General features: G+C 40.5%; 1 long non-coding RNA gene across 1 annotated transcript; it reads left to right on the top strand.

Moving 5' to 3' along the window:
* The first annotated feature begins 5,855 nt into the window (after positions 1-5,855).
* On the top strand, positions 5,856-16,050 carry LOC139056037 (uncharacterized). Its single transcript, XR_011512112.1, has 4 exons — positions 5,856-6,164; positions 7,379-7,435; positions 8,498-8,686; positions 10,027-16,050. It is a non-coding gene; the product is annotated as an uncharacterized lncRNA (long non-coding RNA).
* Positions 16,051-16,256: the final 206 nt, after the last annotated feature.

Genomic DNA, 16,256 nt, shown 5'->3' with positions numbered 1-16,256 from the left:
AGGCTCCCGTGTGCAAGCCGAAATGTCAAGCTTGTAAATCATTTTTAACCGTGGTCGGCGTCTGTTTTGTTTTTCGCCATGACTCATCCCGATCAGAGAAGATTACGTCTAAACCTCAACTTCATCAACCCACTGACAATAAGCTTGATATCAGATGCTGATTGATCGTGATAGTATAACCACTGCGCCGGTGGAGCTGGTCTGAGTGAAAGAGTCACCCATATATATGCACACTCGGTCAAAGTAGAAAGTGTGCAAACAATCCGGAGCTGCTTGCTTCATGGCGAAAGTGGGCAGGTCAGTCTTCTTTCTTATTCCTGGAACAGAAAGGCGCACTTGAGGTTATTTTAAACACCACGAAGCTGAGGGTGAACGTGTCGAGAGTGGGAAGCCTGATAGTAGGGAGGCACGATGAATGCTGATCACGTTGGAGAATGTCGCCTGTGGTCGTCGTTCGGCAGGCAGGCAAGAGAACTTGATCGCATCCGTGAAACATGGCGAATATGCGTCCTAAGCGTTTCAGTGGTAATGTAAGTCGTGATCGGATGATCTTGAGCCATTATAACCGTTCCTGCTGCTGAGACACTCTCCGGAAGGCCGAGGCAAACGCCTAGTGCCTGTGCTTGAAGGCTATGATGTTCTCGAAGACATGACTTGCATGTTTTAGCATTCACGGGAGAGATATAGCATAGGAATCTGATAAAAAGTGCTTGGTACAACTTTAGCATAGAGCCCACTGATGGTACCCGTATTTAGCCGGCAATGAACTTGAAAATGCGCAAAGTAACAAATAACATATGATCTGTTGAGCTTGGGTCATCCTATACAAAGTTACTCCCTCGTAAAAGTTCACAGTTGACTTAAGAGGAAGCTTTAGCACGGGCCCAACTCCAACACGGCCTATTCAAATACATGTAAAATGCAAAAAAACATTTTTCTGAGATAACTCCTGGACCTATTTAAATGAAATTTGTTGCATTTGTAAGAGAAATTTCAATTTCAGTGACTGTTCGAAGCGGAATTTCGATTTAGAGCTTGAATTTTGTTGAAAAGATTTTCAAAAATTCGGAAGTTTGGAAGAATATATAAGCACGAAGTTTACAAATTAATAGCTCTGCATCAAAAACAGATATCGCAGTTCTGTAAATGGCATCTACTAGATCTCTAAAAGCAGACAAATCTGGTATGCCATGTTATATCTTAGATGAATTTGGTACATTGTGTACAAGGGTTCTGCAAAAGCTATATTTCAATATTACTAAATTTTTTAGATTTATCTGTAACATATAACTTTTGTCGTTTTTACATGTACTATCAGGTGCAATCCACATAATTGTGATATGACTTTTTCTTGCTTAGTTAGAAAGTTGTAAACTTTATAGTTTCGTTTTCTGAAAATTTTGGAATCTTGCCAATTTTTAATGAAAAATTGACGACCTAAATAAAAAATTCGAAACCAACAGTCACTAGATGTTCAGCTTTTCTTTTAAATGAAACAAGCCTCGTCAAATTTGGTGCAGTGGCTGCCGAGAAAAACGAATTCTCATTTTACATGTATTTATATAGGAGCTGTAAGAGGCAGCTTTATCTCGGACGCTCCTATCTAAATACTTGTAAAATGAGAATTCCTTTTTCTCGGCAGCCGCTGCACCAAATTTGACGAGGTTTGCTTCATTTAAAAGAAAAGCTTAAAATCTAATGACTGTTGGTTGCGAATTTTTGAAAATCTCTTTAACAAAATTCAGGCCATAAACCGAAATTATGTTTGCAACAGTCACTAGAACTTAAGTTTCTCTCTCAGATGCAATAAATTTAATTAAAATCGGTCCAGGAGTTATCTCAGAAAAGCGTTTTCGGGTTTTATATGTATTTGAATAGGCCGCGTCGGAGTTGGGCCCGAGCTAAAGCTTCCTCTTAAGTTGGTCATCAGTGAGATCATCAGTGAGTTGGTCATCAGTCCCCAACTATCTATAAAATTAAAAACCCGAGTGCGGAACAGTGGGAGAGTATGCTTTCCAGCGTAAGCTTGAACGGCCAAAAGCGCCTAGTAGAGCGAGCTCGCGGGTTGGCCATACTCAGTGGAGCCTTGGACTAGGGCACCAACCCTGTGATTGCAGACAGAAGAATCCATCGGAAGATGGAAGACGCCGTCTGAAGCCGCGAAGATCTCTTTTCTAGAGCCCAATAAATGTTTTCCGATCCGATCCGATGGTCATCAGTGTTGTCCCACTCAAACTACATTTGAATAGGAACCCAAGTATTTGCTAACCAAACATTTCTGTTCATTCAAACAAATTTCAAACTTTTTGGCCTGCTGCTCACAGCAACTTGAAGCTTGGTAAATAAAAGAATGATTTCCATCAGGTTGATATGTACAGCTTCCTATGGCAAAGCTACATGCAACTAGAACAGGTGTTATAAGAAGATGCTCAGAATATATACGCGATAGTCGTTTCATTACGTGCTAAATTAACATTTATTACCAAGTTTACATGCATTGTCATAGTCATCACATTCATAGTTCTGATATTCCTGATGCATGCTCAGGGACGCCCCTATCCTCTTTCCACCATGATACCATGATGGTGGCTGTATGCATTTACTTTCGTGCATCATTAATTGTTTGGCCTTTCATCTATGTATACAAATCTGTTCACATAACTCACAATTCCATTTTGAACCGCATTTTATTCCGCTATCATACGTTTCTGATCAAAACAAAAATTAGAGTTTTCTTGGAAAGAACTTCTTGGACAAGTTGGTGGGATTTACTAAACATTGTTTTTGGGTACTAGATGAGACATATTCCTGCATTTGTCCTGTCAATATATAGTTCGTCCCTTCATGATGTCCTGTCCTTCCCTACATACGTTTATTATTGCGCCAAAAACAATAGAGCAATGGAGGCTATTCTATATTTATTTATTTATTTATTTATTTATTTATTTATTTATTTATTTATTGATAGTATCCCTAAGGCCCTGACTTGAGAGTATTACATAAGGGGGCAGTACAAACACAAAAGTTATCACAATTTAAGGTCGCAGTAAACAACTAGTACAAAACAAAGTACAGATAGCATAAAACAAATTATAGAAAGAAAGTACGCTAACAGAGTTTAGTTATTAAGAAATAAAGTGCGAAAAGTAATAAAGATTACAACAAAAAAGTTATGCATAGAGCACAATCAAATGGTGAAAATACGCTCGCTCACATAGACTACGGTATTAATACAGGTATTTATTAGTAACTTACAAAAACCAGACAGAAACCAATAAAAGAGATATGAAATAACAGTGTGTAGCATGTCGTGAAATTTTACGGGGCAGGTTCAGTGGCAATATCAGAGCGCAAGTGCGGGGTGTAAAAAAGCGTGCAAATTGTAACGTGCGACATGGTATGCAATTTATTTTGAGATGTAGATCCTGGCATGGAAAGACGGCAGGCGCTCACTGAAATAAAGCGTCGTGAAGATGATTAAGTTTGTTAAACACGCAAAGAGGCGCGGATTTGTGGCGAAGGGATAGCCCTGGTAAATCGGCACGTATTTTTACTGATGACACGCTAGTGTAAGATGAATAGTCGGAAATGATGAAGCGAGCAGACCGGTTTTGCAGAGATTCAATCTCGTCGTCGATGCATGCCTGCCGGGATCCTACACTCTAAGAAAAAAGAGAGTAAAAAGTGAGTCACAGCAACTTGACTCTCTTTTTTCTTCCGAAGACCCACTTTTGCGCGAGTAGAGTCAAAAAGAAGAGTCAACATTCCCGCATGGGTCGTTTGACTCTCAATAGCACGCTAAGAGTCATGGAAGATCGCCATTCCTCTGATATTCGAGATGAGTCTGGCGAGAGAAAGATTTAATGCAGGAGAAGAAATACCAGATAAACTCTTCTGTTTTAGGCAGGCCCTCGGGTTCCTGTCCTGGTTGTAATGCCGCCGTGTATCATTCTTTCATCCTTGTCATGTTCTGCAATTACTTCGAACTCTATATATTGATTTTTCTTGACCATGTTTGTTGATACCTCACACGCTTAAGCCATAGCTGGATTCCTATGATAAGGAAGACTTGGATTTGTCACACTGGTTCTGACCATAAGTAAATCTAAAAAAAAGTATTGGCTACTAAAGAGAGCACAGCAAAGAGATAAGTTCAGTAGGTGCAGTCAACAGTGTCGATTGTAAATGTAATCCCGCGACTTAAACTAAATTTCGAAGGTTTAGGTTCCAAAATCAATATCTTGTTATGAGGCGCACGGTAATGGAAAGCTGCAGATTTATTTTCAGCAGCTCGGGTTATTTAACGTGTACGGAATGCACGGTATACGCGCGTTTTCGCATTCTGCCCCCGTTGGAATGCGACTGCCGCGGTTGTGATTGGACCCGTCACCTCGAGCTCAGCAGCGCAACACCAAAGCCACGGGGCTACTGTGCGTTGCGTTCCGCGGCCACAAACAAATATTAACGTACGCAACACTGCTTTGGAACCCCCTAGAAATATAAAAACAAAAATACGGCAGTTTCGCCCCAATGCTGCCTGAACCACTGCACGAACTACTGCTGGAACCAATGTTCGTTGTTTCATCGGCTGAATAAACTGCAGTAAACATTCGCTTACTCCTTAAATTAGGACGCACTGGGTCACGCGCGTACGTGCATACAACAGATCTCACTCAATGACGGCGAACACTCGCTGTCACAGCGTTGGCTTGACGAAGGGCGCGAACAGAGCGGACAGAACGCTTCTGCTGCCTCTTCCGTCAAAGCGTCTCCGCAAAATTGCGTTATCTGAGCGCCCCCCCCTCCCCCCCCCCCCCCCCCCAGCTTTGCGTCCATCGGAAATTATCACCAAGACAGAGCGAGGGTGGCGCAAGACCGGGCTAGAGCAACGGCTAGAGGAGGAGAAGCGCGCTAAACTAGCGCATCCCGCATCCCTCTCCCGGCTTGCGCGCGTTTTATCACGTGACCTCCTATAGATACTTGGGGCGCCTAAAGCCCCTGCATCTACGCGCCACCGCCGGCCCGCGTAGATGCAGGGGCTTTAGGGGCGCCCATCGAGCCCGGCTCAGCCTCGAACACTTCCTTTAACGCGCACAGCCAACGGCGCGGGATAGGATCTTATCGCACTTGACTTTATACGAAAGCTCACGGTAACACCGACAGATATATTTTGACGGTTGTGTCCATATAATTGCTATCGCAAAATTCGCAATAAATAGAAATTTTTACCAAGGACCAACCACACTGCTTCTCCATGTCGTGAGAGAGCGGTGAACGATAGTTCTAGAAAATGTGCTGCTAAATCTCCGCCAAATGACTACGCTCGCATTTGGTGATCGCGGCACACAGTCGCAAGAACTTGTGGAGGAAATGCCGGAGTTCTGGCAGCTTCAGGTGCACTAGATCATTCAGCAACATGGGCGGCTTTGTAGTTCTACCTCACATCAGAGCAAACTGCACTAGACGGAAATCAAGGGCAGCCGCACCGTTATATCTAAGGAAATTAAGGACAATTACGCCGCGTCTTCACACTTCGAGCATGCTCCGACAGCCCACCGATAGATATTTCAAACGCAACCACGCTCGGACGAGCAAATTTTGCTTCTGCCAAGTGAACGTAGCGGGTATTTCAACACGCGTATTAAATTCATGGCTGTTTCATTCGTGAACATTACTTAAGTGACGTAAAATTATCAGTGAGCAAAACAGTTTTTATTTCAACGCGAGTAAACAAAACCGAAACTAGCGCAACTGTTCTGCTCAGTTGTGCAGCTACAAAATGATCCAAAGCCGAAGCCGTCAATAGCATGACGCCATTTTAAAGTTGCGCTGCATCACGCACGAGTGTACATTGTCGTTGAGTGGTTCTGAAATCGCTGCGCTAGGGACGACTGCAACCAAGCGTTGCGACAAGTTACGGTGGGAGCTTCTGTCCGTGCTGTGTGATTGCGACGAGGGGACCGCCGCCAGCAGCAGCGTTTCGCCGATTTCGTCTTTGCCGACATCGAGCAAGTGCGCTCGCCGGAAGCGTCCGAAGTGCTGCGGTTTGCACTGCATCTTTCATTGTGATATGGGAGATCGCAACGGACAGAGACGACCAGATGCATACGAACCACTACCAGCGGGGACCTGTGACCTGTGCCATATTTCTCTTAACGTCTCAGGTAAGCATATCAGCTTTTGTTCCGAGTTTACAAACGGCGCGGACTCGGTCCTTCCGGTATGGCTACATTTTGCGCCACGTTTCTCTTGGCAGTTCACAGACGTTTCTTGGGCATGCGTGCGCGTATGTATGCGAAAATACTACTGGCAGACGGAAGCCTCAGGAGAGCATCTGAAATTATTGCAAAGCTGTACTGCCAGGAGAAACACCGTTCTTAACGACTCCGGTGACGAGTGGCCTGTCGCATCGAAAGATCCGTAGAATATCAAGTACTGTCCTGCGTAACTTGAAGTGTAGATACAATACTAGTACCAGTGTAACTTTCGCTGGCGAAGACAGGTAGTCGAAAAGACAGCTTGTGTATTCTGAAGATTTACTAGCGCTTTAGGTATATTACCGCGAATAATAAAAGCGCTACAACGCTGTATGGCAGTGTCAGGCGATATGGCAGCACAGATATCTTAAGAGCGGTAAAGCGGCTGCATGCACAAGCGAACAGACACAGCGCTTTAAAAGCGCTGAAACAGAACAAATTTTATGTGCATTTGGCTGTAAGTAGAAAACACAAAATACGTTAGCTGACAATCTAAGCCGATGTATAATGTTATTATTTTTTATGTAATCTTTATTTTCATGGTGGTAAATATTTAAAAGCATGAATTTGCTGCAACCTTTATATAGTAAATCCTACTAGGCGCACAAAACCTGGCTGTGTTATGCACAGAATTTGTGGTATTCCTACTGGATTTTCTATTTTGAGTCCGGTATTTTATGAAAACGAGGGTCTTTTTATTTGTAGTCTTATGTTAGTGCAGATATTTGGCAAGCAGAAATGAATCGATTCCAAGGTGGTACCTCTTGGTGAGCTACATATAAACCCAAGTTTCTCCTGTCTTGGCTATTGTAATGTGCATATAACAATTTTAAGTATATACTGCTGTAGTTGGCTTAGTCGCTGTCGCGTATTTTGTAAAAGTAGAAGGCTATGATTATTTTACTGTTTTCATGCAGAAATACCTTTCTTTGTTGTACCAAGAAACGCTCACAGCATTAAATGAAATGAAGTGTGATGTATTATTCTGCTAATTTAATAAAGGAAATTTCGTCTGCACTGCATCAGAGATTAGTTTACTTTCTTTTACTAAACAATGCGTTATCTCCTCTGCTACGGCTGTTCTGTGTATTTTTGTAATTTTGAAATGTACTTTATTTTAGGTATTCAAGAAATGCCAACATCCAGAAGAAGACGCCATCTTATCCAGCACGTTATTGGTGAGACAGATCGTAGCAGGGACTTTCGCATATCTCATTAGCATAAGATGCTATTTGTTGTAATTTTTGTGTCCACTTTCCTGGCCTTTATTCATTTCAGCATTATTGTGCAAAGGGTAATACTTTTACATCGAGATAGAGTAATTGTCCAAAGGAGAGACATAGCTGGAGGAGACGGCACACATGAGCCTCCTTTGTCCGTATCTCTATGTTGCGCCGTTACTCTGTCATTGTCTACCAACAAGCCCAAGTTCTTCATCAGCTACATTTACTAATTCTCCGTTATTACAATTTCATTGATACAACATTGAAAGTACAGAGGTACACAGGAAGACAGAGATTTGAAATGATGAAGAGCCGTAGAACAAGGAGCATCACTGGAGCCAATGTTTCGACAAAGAGAAGGAGATAAGTTTTCTTGTCAAAACATTAGCTCCAGTAAAATTTCTTGTTCTATCACTATTTATGATTAAAAGACAGCATTATTGCTCTTGCTGAAGTATTATGCATTATGGAATAAAAATTGGCAGGGTTAAATGTCAGGAATGTGATATTTCTTGTGTATTTTAATGCTACAGCGAAAGCCAGAAAAACAAGATGTAGAGAACCACGCTGTTACTTGTCACTACCCAGTTTGGCCAGCTTCATCAGAGCGTGCACTTTGTTGCATTATCGACCACTGGAATTCATTAATTGAATTGCTTCGTGATTACTTATATTTAGAGATGCTGAACTTGTTTTAATGCAGCTTAACATAGTGTGTGTAAAAAATATACAATGACATTTTAAGAGGCTTGCAGTTGACTAGCAGATCACTTGATGGTATGAGCTCAGGTTTCCACTGAGCTTCCGTGCACAAATCGGATGCACATTCTCTTTTTTTCATTGCTTGGATTTTCATAAGCATAAGTACCATTTCTTCTTTGTCAATGTTCTAGTTGTGTTGTGGGACCTAACTGTTTACATTTATTTGTATTGGTATCCATGTTCCACAGACTGCTTAATTTTTCTTGTAAATTGTGACATGGTAGGACTAAGAGCATTTGTGCAAATTTGCTGCAGGTACACTGGTGGCTCCCGCCCCTGCATCCTACCACCACTGTGTCCTGACTACGTCCACTAGGGAGTTTGAAGCCTTTGGCGGCTCCTGCCGCTGCGTCCTGCCACCACCATGTCCTGACTACGTCCACTAGGGAGTTGGCAGCCTTCGTGATGATGCCAAGCAGGCTGGAAGCCAACAGAAAGATTAATGTAAATACATGTGATTAAGTGGCAACTTTTTGAGTGAAGTGGCTTGTAGCCACTCAGCAATGAAAGAGTTAACTTCAAAGCAGTTTAGACTCCCTGCTATCGGTGCAGGAATGCTCAAGTCCATGCAGTTTGCCTTAGCCGCCAAAAGGCTCTGTGGATTAGACGAAACGCGCTGCAAATTTTGAAACCAGTAGGAGACCACTTGTACATTTTTTTTCTTGCTTAACAAAAAACTGCTTTGATAAAGCTTTAGCAATCTAAAAAGAATACGGTGTACACTCATACATGGTATTGGGCATAAATTTACTAGGACTGCCTCAATAGTAAGTATGCCGATAAACACACCAAAACTGACTTTTTTTTGCTAGTTCATCCGCATCTCTGTGCACTGCTGTATAATTTATGTTCCTGAAACCAGTTTTTGCATGCAGCACAACTCCTAAATATGTGGATTACATAAATTTGCAGCTTTTGCTGTAAGCCAGATTCATGAAAATAATGTTAATTGGCCATTTTGTCCATGTTTAATGACCCATAATAAACTGAGCAGTGGCTAATAAGCAGTTCAATTTTTGGTGTAAGGCCTCTTTTTATAGTCCTGAAAAATTTGGCCCCTTTAATGAAGGAACCAATTTTTCTGCTATGCCTTTTATGATGCATAGATTGGTGCATTACACAAAATCTCACTTAGTGCTTGCGCCAGTAAAAAAACTTTTGAAGTTAAGTATTTTTTGAAATTAACATTTGCGCTATATTGAAGGGCCTCCAGTTCTTCAAAAAAAATTTCAAGTGGTCGTGTGCCAGGTCGGTACAGCTCGCATGGAATTGCCTACTTACACAAATAGGGAGGGCCATGCCTTCCGTGGTTGCTCAGTGGCTATGGTGTTGGGCTGCTGAGCACGAGGTTGCAGGATTGAACCCCGGCCACGGCGGCCGCATTTCGAGAGGGGCGAAATGCGAAAACACCCGTGTACTTAGATTTAGGTGCACATTAAAGAACCCCAGGTGGTCGAACTTTCCGAAGTCCTCCACTACGGCGTGCCTCATGATAAGAAAGTGGTTTTAGCAAGTAAAACCCCATAATTTAAATTTTTTTAGGGAGGGCCAAGTACACTTGACTTTATGTTAAGATACTATTATTCATCTACAAAAGACAAAATGAAACATTCCATCCTATAAACAGCTCTTAACACTCATTTACACTTTTGCACATCTTTATACCTGAAGTCTGGTGGCTTGTGTCTGTTTTCATTATCTGCTATGTGCCCATGGTAAACTTCAGGTTTGCCCTATGGTGAAGAATATTGTGGTGCTTATAGATATCGATCTGTGTTTTTCAGGTTGCCTCGAAATTTTACCAAAGCCGTACCACACACGGGCCAGGCCTCTTGCAAACGGCGTATAACCAGGCTCAACACACGAGTGTCGAGTGAGTCCGGAGATCAAGGCAACCTGCTGTGCGACCAGCGTGCAACCTTTGGTGACCTCTCTACATGTTCCGCCTATTTCACAGCTGCACCTCAGCTGCAACTTATCCAAACAGCATCACCAACTGTGGTCACTCATCAAACCATGGATGAATGTTAGGGTGGAGTGATTTGAAGAGACATTCTATTTGTCTCTTCAAATTCTTAGCAAATACTTGTGTTATTATAATTAATATGTGTCTTTAGTGCCTAGTTTTTAATGGTTCCTTTCTATTAGAATTCTCACCATCGATTCCTGCTATTACTATAATGTATGTCTTTATGCCCAGTTTTTCGTAGTTCTTTTGTACTTGTGTATGTAATTGATAGATTCATACTTGTTATACAGAAGGCTAAAATGCAAACTTACAGCATTTTTTTCTTTCTTTTGATTATCTACAGCACTGCAAAGTGTTCAAGAAATGTAACCTAACGTGAGCTCTTGTGCAGGAAAAATTTAAGAGCAATATAGAGTACTTATTTCAAACACCCATTATTCTTGGAAAAGTCAAGAATATAGGAGCACAAAAAAGAAAATATTAAACTAGAGAAACATAAGTTCCCCTCATAAGTCTGATAATAATGTGACTTCCTTTCACTGCAAAGATACCAGTAATATACTCGCACACAAGGTTTCAAACAAGAAAGCTATGATGCCCTTTGCATTTCTCGGTGCCCATTTGTCACACTGACGAATGTCAAAGGCATCGTAGGTTATATGCACACATTGGTTGTGTTACACTTTTGAGTATTTCATTTCTCAAACACAAAGGTTTACAGCAGTGCTTTAAATAGCAAGTGCATTTCCTAATTTATTAGTGCAAGAGTAACAGTACAGATCATGTAAAAATTATTTTACAGTCCATGGATGCACGGTTCTGATGACATAGCAGTGACGTGGTCGTGGGATGAATGTCTTTATTTCAGATTTAAATATTGGCTTCCAGGTCTGGGTTAGTCTCCTACTCTGAGTAGTCTAGGTCAAAGTCCATTTACTAGAGAAAGTGAATTAAACTAGAAATTATAAACATCAAAAGATCTTGTTTAGGACACTAATGAGACAATCAGCAAGGTTCTTTGGTTATTCATTTCCAAATTTGTGAGGATATATGTTATGACTGGTTTCAATATTGTGAGTACAAATATTTGTTTATTGTCACACTAGAGTGGGCTGCCCCATTTGTATACAACCCCTTTACAGGCTAAAAATTCCGTGTGTTACCCTATTTACTCGCATAATGATCACACTTTTTTGCAAAAAAAATTGACTCAAATTCAGGGGTGCGGTCATTACACTGGTTAATTTTCCCGCAAAAAGAAAAAAAATATATTATCTGGCATTTACTACGGGATGACAACAGGTCAACAAATAGGCGGCTGCTGCTGTATGTAGTGCAGGACACGAAAAAAAATGGTGGCCGGCAGAGCAAGCCGAACGCGCCGAATGCATTTTTCTTCTCGTGAGTACATTACAGTGCATTCAAACAGTTTCTTCCATATTAGTAATGAATAATATTTGCAAGTTTGCGGCAATAACATAGCCATGCCCACTTTGAGGGGACAGAAACAGATGGGCGCACTTAGCTGCCAGTGACATAGGAACACATGCTGTGGAAACTGCGGCATTTGTCTTCACCACTATCCTAACGTGGCACGTTTCCGCTAAGGGTGGGTGAATATCTTAGCTGCGTTACAAACGTCGGCGAATGAATAGGGTACACTTCTAACGTATCAGTGTAAACGTGGCTGCTATCATTGCCGCTCGCGATTTGTTGCGTGCCCACAAGTGCAGATGAGAAGAATCGAAAGACGCCTTTTTTTGTTGTTTTTATTGACCACAACCATTATAAAGCCTACACATAATAAAGGAAAGTTCGGTTGTAGCTTTTTTTTGTCGTAGAAGTGCGGAAAGTGATGAAAGCAATGAAATGGGGCATCTGCTTAAGAAAGTTTTTTGCGTGCAGACTGCTTGGTTTGTCTTGAAGAGTCGTTCGCATAGCAGTCGACAGATGGTAAGCGCGATCATTATTAGCTAGATTTGGCACGTGACACATCGCTGCGGCAAGTTCGGGGTGAAATCATTACGTGGGAAATAAAAAAAATCGAATTAAAACGACAAAATTTAGGGGTGCGATCATTACGCGAGTGCAATCATTATGCGAGTAAATACGGTAATAGGCTGTTTTTGGTTTTGTGCACTCTATGTTAAGGGATGCAAATGGTGACATACAACAGAATGCAAAAATGACTAATGAATTCAAGCAGGGCATGGGGCTTTTTAGGCAGATGCGTGCGTGTGCTATTTATAAAGCTCCCCATGGTATGCCTGAAGGCATTTTCTAACACTTTGGTAGAATACACTGACACCCACTTATTAACTCCTCGAAACAACTTTTTTATATATTTGTACTAGAGATTTGAATATACTGTCATTCATAAAGTGTTTTATTAGATTTGAATTGTCATTTATTTTTGTGTAGCTGCTGTTTTTTAGTTATGTCCTACACAGTGGCAAAATATTTTGGGGGGCACTTTCCTGTGTATAAAGTTTTCAGAAATAGCTTCATGCTGTATCTTATTTAGCTATTCGTATACTGCAAAGTGGTGATACCTATCCAAACGGCTTGTACAATTACTGGAACTATGCAAAAATATATTAGGCCACATTAAATAATTTTACAGATTGCAATTTCAATTAGATATGAGCATTCTGCATATCTTGAAGAGTACGTATGCCAAATTTCGTTAGTATAGGACAACTATAAGTGCATAAGGTTATTCTCATGCTATTGTGAGAAAATGTTTTTGAAGTATATTCAATAGCTTTTTTTCACAATAGCATGAGAAGTATGCAAGATTAGTAGGCAGGCCTCTCTGCCTGCCTACTAATCTTGCATACTTCTAGTAACTTTACATGCTGTTTGAATAGATATCGGTACTTTGTAGTCTACGAAGAGCTGAGGTAGCTACAGCGCACTGCTTTTTGTGAAAATTTAGTACACAAGAAAGTGCCCGCAAAGATCAGTGTATTTTCCCATTGTGTGGTACATAACTCAAGAAGCAGCTAAAGAAATACTAATGACATATATGAAATCTGCATGAAGAACTCTACAATTTGCTCTCTTTCAAAGCCTCTAGTACGAATAATAAGACTGTTTCGAGTAATATTCAATCAGCAAAACATGCCCCTTGCTATAGTGACCTACAACATAGAAACGCAGATTGAATGCAAGTCTTTTTGTTAAAGCGACTCTGGGCTGTCTTCCCAAGGGCTTCTGTTAAACACTGAAATTTCCTGCATTTACCAGAAGTGCAATACTAAAATGTTTGTGGATGTGCAATTGGTATTGGCAAACTAACAGAAAAAAAGACAGTTCTGTGAAATGAGGAATTGACTATAACTTTGTTCGACATTTACATTTTGACTCCATATCTTTGTTTTGTGCTTTGTACTGAGTGTTTCAGCAGTGACTGCCGCTAAAAATTGAACATATCTGCTTCATGACAATGCGACAATTTTCGCTAACAGAAATTTATAGCAGTGGCAGGCATTATAATTACAGTACTCAATAACGTCTAGTTTGTAAGAACTCAGACTAGCACCAGTTCCGAGATACACAACCCAAAAAGACATGATCAGATAGGTTTATCTTCCACACAGAATTGTCCCATAAGGCTTACAAAATGTTTTGTGGCTAAGTAATATCTGCAACAGCAAAGCATGTTCCACCAAGTATGGCGATAAATATTTCAGAGCTGTCAGTCTGAGGACTCCTACAAACTAACAATACCTTCAGCACTGACTAGCCTCAATAATAGGATGTCAGCCATTTTGCTGAAATTAATAAAACTTCAATTATTGTGATACTGTTTACGAAAAAATTTGCAATTGTAATGCAGTTCTAGTATCTGTCACTTGTAAATATTTTCCAATTAGTTTTTCAGACTACAATTTTTGGTAATAGAGGTATTCATTGCAGAAAGATCTAGTACATGGCACTTAATAATAAAGGTACTGGTCATTGTAGACTTTCTGTTGCACAGCTGTTTCTTGAAATCTGAAAGGATGTACCCGCCTCCTTATGTTAGCTAGAAACGGAAATCTGTCAGTATGTTTTGTTTAAAATACAGCTGATCAACCCGATAGTTAGGCTGCTTGCCAAATATAAATCATAACAATAATAGTGAAGGACCATAATAACAAAGTGATGCTGACTCATAACTATGCCCAGCTACATCCACGCAGCTGTGCCATACAATGTGCATGTGTTCAGAAGAGCCAAATGCCCCAGAGAGAAAGCAACAGTAACTCATTGTTTGTCATCTTGTTCAAGCAGATTATGCGCTAGCTGTAATTTATGCTCAGTAAATACATAAATCAGTCATGTCAGGTGTCTTACTTTGGGTTGCAAGTTCGAAGTTCTTGTAATCTTGCTTGTTTTTATTTTGTTTCCTTTGTGAGCATGAGTGACTTGGTTGCCTTCGCACATATTCTCAAAACTGTTTCATCACTGGGAATCAGGAAATTTAATTTACATATGAAATTCCCAGTTCCCAGTTACTAATTTGGTAGGCTTTGAGCTTAATTCTCTTAACTTTTATATGTTTAGCTACCAAGTAGTCTTATCGTGCATTGAAACATATCCATGCAATGCAGAGAGAGCACCCAAATTATAAATATCTGTTCTTGCTTTCTACCCTGCTCTGGTGTTTTCAAAACCTAGCATTGGTGCAATGGCCTGTCTGCAGAAAAGTAGTAAAGTGGCTAAATTTAAAGGTCAACAACATAATTAAGATACAAAGCAAAAATATAAGTTCGCAATTGTCCCCCATAACGAGAGTTCTGCTTAGAATTTAAAAAAAAATTGACATCCTGCTGTGGTGTGAGAATTGCTCTGGGTGCCAAGGGGACTACGTAGCACCTGTATTAGTGTATACAAAGCAAAAAAAAAGGTCACTCCAGATTGGAACGGCAGTGGAAAGTCAAGCACAGATGCTTTATTTCATGCACCATTAATGTGGCTTATCATCTGCTCCTGTTGTATGGGAATGCATACGTTGGGAAGACAATCCTTCGCACCATTGTTACCTTAGCGGGACACCAGAGAAAGGTAGAAATCGAGAACAGGTATTCACACTTGGTTGCCCACAGTGTGTTATTTGGATGTGTTTCACTCTACAAAAGACTACTGTGGTAGGTAATCATAATGACAAAGACAAAACAAATAAAAGAGGTATGTGTCAGTCATCCGTCCGTGACTTCCAGTGTTTATAGAAACACTTCTTTGTGTATATGTGCCAAGCCGTAGGGAGGCTTTACGTAACTCAGTCATGCTTGCTAAGCTAAAGATTGGAATAAGGAAAATCACAAGAACATTGTATGAGTGATTTATAGATGTGGCACCTAAAGTAACTTATTCATGTATGTCCTGAGGATAGATTACAGCCAGTGCATAATGTGCTCTTACAGGATGACTTGTGATGAGTAAAAGAAGCCTTCCTCACATCTTCCTCTTTGTTTCTTTTGGATCTTTGTGCACTATGAGTATTGTTACAGCTGCGTGCATGCAGCTGGGTATAGTTTGTTTATGTGTTCTGCTTCCTCTCTTGTTCTCATCATTCATGCGCTATCTTTGCCGTAACAAAATACAGCTGCCTGTGCTACTTATTTTGTCAACGTGTTTGCATTATGGAAAGTTTTGTATTAGCGGTTATTTCGACCTGTGAAATTGTCTGTGTCAGCTATTTTACTTAGTCTTGCAAAAGTATGTTTCTCAACATAAATAAATGATCAGTATAAGTGTTGCTGTATTTATTTTTGTAATTTTGTCAGTTATGAGATTTTTATACACTGTTGCATGTTGTATGACAGAATAAAATTGATGCACAACTTTTTAATGTGTTTTTCAGATCAATTTTCATCTCACGCTAACATGCACAAATTGTGTGGGAAAAAGTGCCAACAAGAGTACCATAAGGTAAGACAGCTGTTTTTACTATTAGACTGGATTATCAATTGCCAACCAGTTGTTTTCAGCAAGCATAGCATAATGCATAGGTAATGTAATCTAAGTTGGAATATTGTTTTTATTGCACTTCCTTAT

This window comes from Dermacentor albipictus, chromosome 2 (assembly GCF_038994185.2).
Source record: "Dermacentor albipictus isolate Rhodes 1998 colony chromosome 2, USDA_Dalb.pri_finalv2, whole genome shotgun sequence".
Taxonomy (NCBI): Eukaryota; Metazoa; Arthropoda; class Arachnida; order Ixodida; family Ixodidae; genus Dermacentor; species Dermacentor albipictus.
This window is presented reverse-complemented; position numbering and strand designations above follow the sequence as displayed.